Genomic DNA, 10,600 nt, shown 5'->3' with positions numbered 1-10,600 from the left:
GCACCCACCTCATGGCAACCTTCTTCCTGTACTCCCATTGACCCAGGTCTTTATGATTGGCTCCTGCCTGGAATTCCACATCTCTTTGCCACAAAGTTGAACAGAACCCCAGTTTGACTGGCTAGGCTTGAGTCACCAGAGGGCTGATTTCTGATTAAATGGCTAGATAACGTCTCCGAAAGGATTACTCACATAATAGCAGATTTCACCACTTAACTGGTTTTAAATGTTAGTCTTGTGAATTCTGATGCCAGAGTCTCCTGGAATGTTCTATAACCTAGCCTTGAATTACTTCCCATCCCCACAGGCTGCTTCTGCTAAGGTCTGGGACTGTTCAAGTTATAACACTAAGACCTACCTGCCCCTACTGAACCTGGCTTTCATAGCGATCAAAATACAACTATCTCATTTATCCTGGGAAATAAAAACTAGTAACAGTTGTTTCAAACATTACCATTTTAGTAAATATCAGAATCATGACTTAAAAACATGATATTCTAACCCTGAAAATTCCCAAGGCCTGGAAATAATAGCAATAAGTCACTTTACATGAAGCCAGTGAGACTCTAACCTTAAAAACAATCCACTTACTATTCTTTGTTTTTAAAGGGATGGTCAAAGATAAGCAAGCTATGTAATTGCTAAATCAGATTAAGGTCTGGAGAACAAGTGTGTTGTTTTACAACTTTTCTCAGTTATCTATTGCTATATAACAAACCATTCCAATATTTAACGTCTTAAAATAGCACCATTTTATTGCTCACAATTCTGCAGATCAGGAATTGGGGCAGGGTGGAATGAAGACAGCTCATGTCTCTTTCATTTGAGGTTGACCGGGGTAGTTCACCCGGAGCTGGAAGAGGATCCAAGATGGACTCATAGAGCTGGAGCCTTGAAATCATGCACACCACATTTGAACTGTAAATTGCTTCTTCATATCTTGGGACTGGAGCTGAATTGAGTCCTACCTTGTGGGAACCTTCTCTCCAGTTCCAAATTCTCTGAAGAGCGTAAGTAAGGATGTCAGGTCAGAAAACAGTAGAAGAAACTACTGGAAGGTGGGGAAAATCAGGCAGAAGAAGGAAGGGAGGCTCTGAATTTCGCCACTGCTTACAATATGCCAGCTTGATTCCACTGCAAGTGGAAACAAGGAGAGGAACAAAGAGAGCCCACATGCTAATAACAGCAACTAAGGCAAAACCAGCTTTGTCCTGATATGCTAGAGATTTGGCAGGTAAAAAGCAGGCTCAGGTCCTTCTGGGCACGTAACCCGGACTAGTAGTTCTCAGCTGAGCTACACATCAAAATCACCCGTGGGGTTTTTACAGATGCAAACACTGTATTAGAATCTGAGGTGAGAGCTTGGAAGTTTATTCTGATGAGCGCCCACGTTGCTAGCCACTCACTATACCAGGTCACACACAAAGGTAGAAACCTGGCCCAGTTTAACAACTTGTAATCAATCAGGGTGAACAGAGGACTGTGTAATGGGGCTGAGCGCTGAATCAAGGAATAGGTTCACTTTTACTCTGTGGTAATATAGACTTGTTAAATGATTATTGCTAATTATATGTATTGCATGTCAGGCACAGTATCGTGTGCATGTATATATATCAATAATTCTTTGGAGTCTCACAACTGCTTTTGTGAAACAAAGGTTATCATTGATCCCTTTTTGCTGATGTGGAACCTGAAATGAGTGATTTGCCAAAGGATGTGGCAGGCTGTGATGTCGGGTCTGTATAAACCAGCCTCCGAAGGAGAAGACAGAGTTTCCAATTTGTTTTCCGCCTCATTTTCAGTACTCTTCAGAGTGAGGTTCAGCTCTTTAATACCCACTTTGACAAAGTACTATAATAAACTATTCTTCACTGAACAGTGAGCAATATTTCCTACAGCAAACTTTCCTGGATGAAGTTGAGATGAACTGAGTCAAGAAATCATAATATGCCTTAAAAATTAAAATTTCTTCTTATCTTTGAATGATGGTTCTTTTATCCTCATCCTATAATACAAATTAAATGTTTTTCTCCAAATATTGCTCCATTCTCATTTTATTACCCAACTTCAACATTTTCTATTATTTCAAAATTTTCATTTCAAAAATTTTCTGACCACCACAGTTCTTCTTGAATAGAAGTGCAATATAAATAAATAAACTGAAATTGAGCCCCTTGTTGGTGACAAAATATTCCCCCTACATTGCATGGTAACCCAATTTTTAACGGTCTTTGTTATTGAACTTTGGAAAGTTTTTTTAAAGTTTTAAATATGTGCAATTGGTTTTTCAAAGATCCTTGGTATAACACAGAGACATTATTACCTCTTACAAAAACCATATTTTCATTTCCCCAATAACTTGTCCTGCTTAATACTCAGAAACCAAGGCCACAATGTTGCAAAATTTCAGGAGACACCATGTTCAGAATATACACTGTAAACTTTGCTTCCTGAAGTTTGGTAATGCAGTAATACAGACAAAAACTTTCATTTATTAAGCCATTGCTTGTTATTAACTAATTTTAGAAGACCATGGAGATTTTTGTGTGTGTGTTAGATTTGGAATTTAAAAAAAAAAAAAGGATTGTATATGCCTAAATTACATGTTTTGGTCCTTCAAAGAAAGGATGAATTATAATTTGCTTATTTTTCCCTCCTGAAAACTATCATTGAGTGAACATCTAAAAAATTGAATACATAAATCTAAAGAGAAAAATGTTTTTCTGTGGAGGAGTTTGTACAAATTATTTTTAAAGTAATTAAAATGGAACTCAGCTAAGGAGTTTATTGTGGGAGGGAAAGTGATCTCTTCATGAATGGAAACTAAGTGTTTTCATAAAGTGGTACAGTTATTGCAACAGCACAAATTATATTAATAGTTAGTTGGGAATTGAAATAAAATGTCACTGAGTTTCAAAGGCTCCCCATTTAATTGAGTTTCAAGTGATGGTTATGTAAATGAAATAAAATTTAAGTATTTCTCCTTTTTGTGATCGTGGGGCAGACGTTTGTTCAAAATTTTCCTGCTTGTAATCATTATCATTCAAACTTTTTGATTGTCAGGTTTTCAAAAAGCTGAAAAGTGCACAACATTGTAAAATCACTATAACTCAATTAAAAAATGTTAAAAAATAAATAAAATTTTTTTAAAAAGCTGAAAAGTGCAACACAGAAACAAACTGATAGAAGTGCGTATGAAACACTCTCTAGTGTGACAGAAACATTCATGACTGGAGTCTGAATATGAGGGTTTTTTAGAGTGCTGATTATTTACCCATAGCTTGACAGACACTGAGAACCCAAGGCAAGCCCCACCTCCAATGTACCTCCCTACATTGACTGTTTCCCTTTTAATACTTGTTTAGTATTCATTGTCTACTATCACAGTGATCTCCAAAGAAAGGTATGTGCACCCTCAAGAGTATGCAAGACAATCCATTAGGATACAGAAAGTAAATATTAAAGCTTCTCTTTGTATTTGTATTTTATTTCATGTTTTTCAAAATTTAACCTTTTGTGAATTTTGTAATGTGTTACATTAGTATGTATGTATACTATTTAAGCATTTTTAAATGTATATTGCTAGTTCATGCTCAAAATTTTTTTTTCAGTGATAGAGATTTGTGTCCAGCAAAGTTGAGAGCTAATGTTCTATTGTTAACGTACTTATTTTAGCACTTAAGTAATGGCCGAATCCTCCTGGGCCCCTACTATCTTTATGATCCTAGGTGAGTTATTAAATTCCTCTGTGTGCAAAATAGAACTAATAATGACATATTGTATTGGATGTAGGAATGATTATACCACTTTTGCGAGAAGAGTTTTATGAGATAAAGTGCTATTCAAATGTGTGTGAACACTTTGAGAGCAGACAATACTTCATTTTTGACCTCCCAAGACTTTTTTATGGTGGCTGGCAAATAGAATATGCTCAATAAATATATGAATAAATGAATGAATAGACGTTGATATATATATATATATATATCTCATTAGCATTTTATGGAAAAGAGTAAGAGGTGGTGGAAAACATACATGATAATAAATGAGAAGAATCAAGTTAAGTCTTGCTCTATCCTTGGCTCTGCAATTTTTGAAAAAGTCATTCATTTTTGCTGAGCTCAGTTTTTTTCTCTATAAATTAGGCACAACAGTACCATTTTCCCACCCTACCTCACAGGGTTGTTTGCAGAATAAAATTTATGTGATGTATACATATGAAAGTTTGTCATGAACTCTAAAGAAAATTCTGTGCTAACACTGGTGATTATTTCTTGTGGTTCTGCTCCTGCTAAATTGCACTTGACTGGAAGGAAAAGTTCCTCCCTGCCTTAAGCTTTTGTTGCATTCCCCTCTGTGCCAAACAGAATGCTTTACTCATAATGAATTCCTTATTTAAAAAAAAAAAAAGCTTTTTCAGGAATGGTGACCTTTTGTTTTCCAACCTGCCCATGCTTTTGAGCAAAAAAGTGGTAGTGTTTGAGGGGTTCCAACCAGTACTAACTTGTGTCCCCCCCCAAGCACTTTTTATCAGTAAAAAGGCAAAGCATGTACTGGAGAGAATATTTGATTTATACCTGTCTAGGCAATCAACCTGCCACCCACAGAAATGCTGGAAGCTTGGCAGTTAATCAGCAAGGCAATCTTTGTGCTCTGTTCTCTATTGATGATCCTTGGAGTTTGTTCCACAAAGGAGCTCCTCAGTCACTCTGTCCCATAATGGAAGTTCCACAAATAAGGACTTTGCATCTGCACAGCCCCTCCAGTGCCAGGACAATGCCTGGTATATCCCGGGTGCTTCACAAGTACTTGTTGGATGAATGAATTAAACAGCTGACAGAAATGAAGAATATGTATACGCAATTAAAATTTTGAGGTGTTTACCCAAAAGTTGATTTGATTTAATTCAGTTAAAGTTTCCCCCAATTTCCATCTTTACAGAAAAGGTTGAAAAAACTAGAGTTTGTGCTGAATTCTTTTCCAGTGTTTTAAGCTCCCCACATAGTCAAATTACTTTGTAGTTTCTCTCCTGTGTTTATGTGAATGCATATTTGTTTTAAATGTATATAAATAATGGGCATCCTTTTGATTAAAACCCAGTCCTAAATAGCTCCTATGTTTTTCTGAGGAACATAATTTCATGTTTGAGGAAAAGAAAAAATAACCACTACGTTTAAACATAAATACATCCATTCTCATAAATACATCCATGTCTTTCTTTGGGTTAATTATACCTTTTTCCCCCCAAATATATAACCCAAGGAATTATTGTACACACAAACTAAAGAGGTTACAGAATGAATTTTTAAATTTAACTATTTAAGATATCATTATATTTCTTTCAGAAACGAAATCATGAATATGAAGATTAGAAAATAATCCTATTTTCCGTGCTATTTAAGTGTGATTTCCCTAAGAATCGAAATTTAGATGCAATTTTTCTCACTCTCCTATATAGCACCTTTCTAAACAGTTGAATATTATCTCTACAAGGTTTACAGAATAAGAATATTGAGGGCTCAGAGTCATATCCAATTGCTCAATTGACCAATTAAGTTCCTTTCTCTTTTCTCACCCTGCCCACCTCCTAGTGGGTCAATTAATGAGGAATAAATTGGCCAAAAAGGCAAGGAGTAGGGGATAAGAGGCAAAGTCCTACATTAAAAAAAAAATAGGTAATTAAATCCTGGAGAGTTGAGAGTTGACTTTTTAGAAGTGGGCTGGAAAGAGAAAGAAAAATGCCATATGACATCATTTATATGAGGAATCTAAAAAATAAGAAGAAGAAGAACACAAATGAACTACTTATTATTTATAACTAAGGTGATAGATTTCTTGAATATCTGTAAGCACATTTGACTGTCCTTTATGACTGAATTACTGCGTTCTGTTGATTCTTATTTTGTAGTTGGCTTTATTCCTTTAACAACTATGTAAGTTTAAAAAGCTAAAGCTCTAATCTGTTCTTAGAAACAATAATCATTACATATATGTAAGCTAAAAAAGTGCAGTATACTGTATATATGTATTTACATGCAATGTAATGTGTATGTGCAGTCAAACTGTAATAATTCTACCTAATAAAACTGAAAAAGGAAAAAAAAAGAAAATCATATGAACATTTGAAATGCTGGAAAAAGTAGTAGAAAACTGTTATTTCTCACCTTTTGAATAACATGATTACTTTTTGAAAATGAGGATAAAATTATACTTTTTGAGTGTTTGTTTTTTAGAACTCTGGTTATTCCTGTTTATACCACTATTTGTGCTCTGTCATAACAAAGGTCAGCATAAAAGATACCAAAGTCCTAAGCTGGATCCCCACTTTGGACACAATTCCAAGACCATGACTAGCAATCTCAAAAATGTATGTATGCACTATGTCCTAATACAGATCTGGCAAAATTACTTATATAGATCAGAATCAATCTTTACATTGCCACAAAGACAAAAATCACAAATCATGACAAAAAAAAAAAAGTTGACTTTTTAAAGTAGCTTTTTAAAAAGAGGACTTCAAATTGGTGTCTCCTTACCAGACTAGAGTTCAATTGTCAAGATGGTTGATTCTCATGCAGATGATGTAACCTGACAGCTAGCAACATGTAGGGGTCTCGTAACCAAGCCAAGAAATATGGTAGCACAGAGTAAGTGGAGATGAATCTTTTTCTAATCAGGCAGGATTACATTTCTTAGAAGTTGTTTAGCCTGTTACACATTAACAGCATATTTTAAACACATTTTGTGCTTTTTAAAATTGTTAGAATTATAAAAGTGGATTTTTCTGCTGCCAAATTAATTACAGGAAAAAAGTGATGATGAAAGCTTAGTTATTGACTCATGTTTATATCCTAGGATGCCTAGGATATTTCATAGACAGATTGGCATAATTCAACTGCCTGTGGATGGTAACTAAATTGGGCTCAAGTAGAATTTAATTTAGAGTTTGATCTATAAATATTCATTTACTGTAATACAGTGGGGTTCTTTTTTTACATGTCAGTTCTAGTCTCATTATTAAATACATCCAATAAATTTCTGAGATGCCTAAAAATATAACCAAGGGAAAAAATGCTTTGAAGACTGAAAAAAAGATTCATGCAGTATCTGGATCTCAGTTAAAACAAAAAATTAATTAATTAATAAGTCTAAATTACATCTGTTCATAACAAAGCCAAAATATCAGTTTCTCAGGTGTTCTTAATGTCACCGATCCCGTTATAATTCCTCAAATTCTGATAGTACCTCCTTTGGGGTAGTGGAATTATAAAAGTGAACAGATGCTAGCAGAATGGGAGAATACTACCATAGGCACGTTTGGCAGAATAATTATAGTTCTTAAAGCAAGAATATTCAAGAAGAAGTGCATAATCATGACTTACCAAAAAATAAAAATTATCAACTGACCCGTCTACAACATCCTCCACTAGAAACAGGGCACCTTCTTTATGGCAAGTACCCACAATACCGGAAGGCAAATGGCACTTCTGAATAGCCAACTGTTCTTCAGATGTTGACTGCGATCGTCAAACAAGGAATCCTTTTTTCCCAGTGTGCCTTCCCCATTGAGAACACTTGGCTAGTAATTGCTACACTCTCTTTACTTCCTTCATTACACCTTTTGCCATTTATCTACCTTCTTGTTTGCTTATTTGTCTCCCACTCTAACCTGTAAAATTCCCCTGGTCATTTTCCTTAGGGAGAGAGAGAATTTTTTTTTATCAAATTATAATACTCATGCAGCAAAGTACACATGTTCTTAGTGGAGAGGCCAGCAAATTTTCACAGATCAAACACAACTGTATAACAAATATCCAAATTAAGAAGCAAAAGACTAGCAGCCCCCCCAGAAGACTCCTGGTTCTAAGTTGTTATATTCCAAAGGTAAATATTTTCCTGACTTATAAAAACCAAGATTTCTTTTGCCTGTTCTTAGCCTTAATACAAATAAAATTATACTATACAGTATGTACTATTTTGTTTCTAGCTTCTTTTGTCCAGCATAACATATATGGGATTCATATCATTGTGTGTAATTATAAATCATCCTTATTGCTTTCTGGCATTACCTGTATGAAGATGCCACAATTTATCCATCCCATGGCTGATATGCATTTGAGTAGTTTCTAGTTGGAACTATTCCAAATAATGTTGCTATAAAAGTATGTTCACAAAAAGTATATATCTTTGGTAAATATATGTGCATATCTTTGCAGTGTGTATACATAGTAGTGTATTTCTTGGGTCACAGGATATGCATGTGTTCAATTGCAGTAGACATGGAAGACAATTTTCCAAAGGGGTTAATCCAATTTCCACGTCTAAAATCAGTGTGTGAATGAGGAATCATATCTGGTTTATTTACCATTTTATCTCCTGCACCTGTCACAGTGCTTAGCACCAAATAGGCATTTGAGAAACTTTGGCTGAATAAATTAAACTGATAAATGTTACAAGTGTCTAAATGACTGTTAGTATTTCATTGATCTTTTCAAGTTTATAAGAAGCCAAAACAGGTTCCTGACTTACTTCACAATTTTGCCAAAAGCCATCTTTAGATAATTAGATAATCCTGAAAAAAACAGGCAAACAAAAAACCTCCTCATTGAATGCTTTTCTGGCAAAAATGGCTGACTCTGGAATAAACAGTGTCAATTTGATAATATAATAGAGTAGGGATATGTTAGCAAAGGAAGACATTTTAGTCTCAGATTTCCCAACTTCTCTTTATACAGTTAAGAACATAGAGGCCTAAAGAAATAAAACTACATGCCCTTAGATTAAGATAGTATACTTGGGATTCATAAATGAAATTTTGTTTTGCTTTGTTTTGTTTTACTCTTTAAAACTTTGGGGTGAATGATTATTTGTGTAAAATAACATGTTTTGTCAAGAACAGACTGCAATTTTTATTCCATTGGTAAAACTTTCATATTTCCACTGTAACCACCCCTTAAAACACTTTCTTCTTTTCATCACCTAAATAGCATGAATTATTTTTTGCCATTATGTCAAATTGCTTAGATTTTATCTTCGGGATGAGACTTTCTCTTTTTTTTTTACATGGTCTGATCAGAATCAGTTCTGAAGTTCAGTGTTTTTTTGGATGGCCTTTTTATTTGTTCATTCTTTTTACCAAAAGCATCTAACAAATAAAACCATGTGGAAGAATAATGGGGCTTTAAGTCTTTCATCTAAAGAATAAGTACTTTATAGTGAATACAAATGAAAATTAAGAGAAATTCAATTCAACATTTAGTATGTTTCTACCCAACAATTGCAAATACGCTGAGGAGGCAGAGTCACTGCAATGTTCTGAGGTCTGGGACATAGACTGGATTTGGATGAAGACAGGTGTAATAAGGGCTTCAAATACTTACCTATTCTTGAGCATCAACGCCTTTTGACCCGTCATTTTGCAGTTTCTTCTAATAAAGAGATGGAGCATGTGTCTCCACCTTTTGGCTGTAATTTCAGTTCTGTGGCTTCTTTGAAAAGTGAAATGTTAAGGGGCATGAGTGACTAAAGTCTTGAAAAGCACCTGCGCTTTTAGGCTTTCTCTCTTGAGCCTCCCTGTGAACATGAGATACCTTAGCCAGCATGCCAGTTCCTACAGGAAGCCTATAGGCTTGTGGAAAAGAGCCCAACTGCCCCAGCTGAGCCTACCCCAGGTCAGTTAACTTCAGCTGACCTCCAGATGCATCAGTAAGCCTATCTGAAATCAATCAGGCTCATATAAACCCCCACTAGATCAACTGACACCCAGAAACCCATTAGATGTATGGTCTATCTAAGGGCTTAATATTGTATGCTATTGAAATTCTGTGGCTGTAGTAATGCAGTGGTGTTGAAGGCATAGTGAACGGGTACAAATATCATCAGTTGGATAATAACTACACTTCCCAGAGGATGGTAAAAGGGGCAGGTGCGCAGCAAGGACAACTTGTCAGTAGGTTAGAGGCTAATTCAAGTTATACGCAGAGAGTCTTAAAAGAAAGACTGCAGTTCACCATATAAAGAGCTTAGAAGTCACCCTCTGTCCTAACAATAAGTAAAAAGCTAAACAAACTGAAAATTCAGTAACTCTTCTTACATCTGATACCAAGCAGGATCCTGTGGGTCACTGCCTCTCCAAACCCCGTCTCTTGTTTATAGAAAAGCTGACACCTCCCAGGCCTGCCTGAGTCATAGAAGAGCAGGCTCAAGCAGTTGATTAGGACAAGCCTGCAGGTATTGGGGGATGGCAGGGGAGGATGCTGGGTCCACTAGATTGCAGGCATTCTGATTAACAGCAATTTTCCTTTTTGTTACCAAAGCCCCCAGCATCATACCCCAGCTCCTCCCTCAAATAGAAATCAATTATTCTTATCTAAGTCTCAAGAGGCAGCTGCAGTAAGAAACAAGAGCTGGTTAGAACCAATGGAGCCCAAGATGGTGGAGGATTTGACTTCCAGTGGACCTTGAGCCTCATTATACTCTCATTATAATGATTAGCATGTTAAATGACACACCCATCAGCGCCATGACAGTTGATGATTGCAATGGCAACAACTGGGAGAGTCCATATGAGGACTGAAACGCCGGTACAAGGACTAATTGG

Source organism: Camelus dromedarius, chromosome 7 (genome assembly GCF_036321535.1).
Source record: "Camelus dromedarius isolate mCamDro1 chromosome 7, mCamDro1.pat, whole genome shotgun sequence".
Lineage (NCBI taxonomy): Eukaryota > Metazoa > Chordata > Mammalia > Artiodactyla > Camelidae > Camelus > Camelus dromedarius.
Note: the sequence above shows the minus strand (reverse complement) of the source record.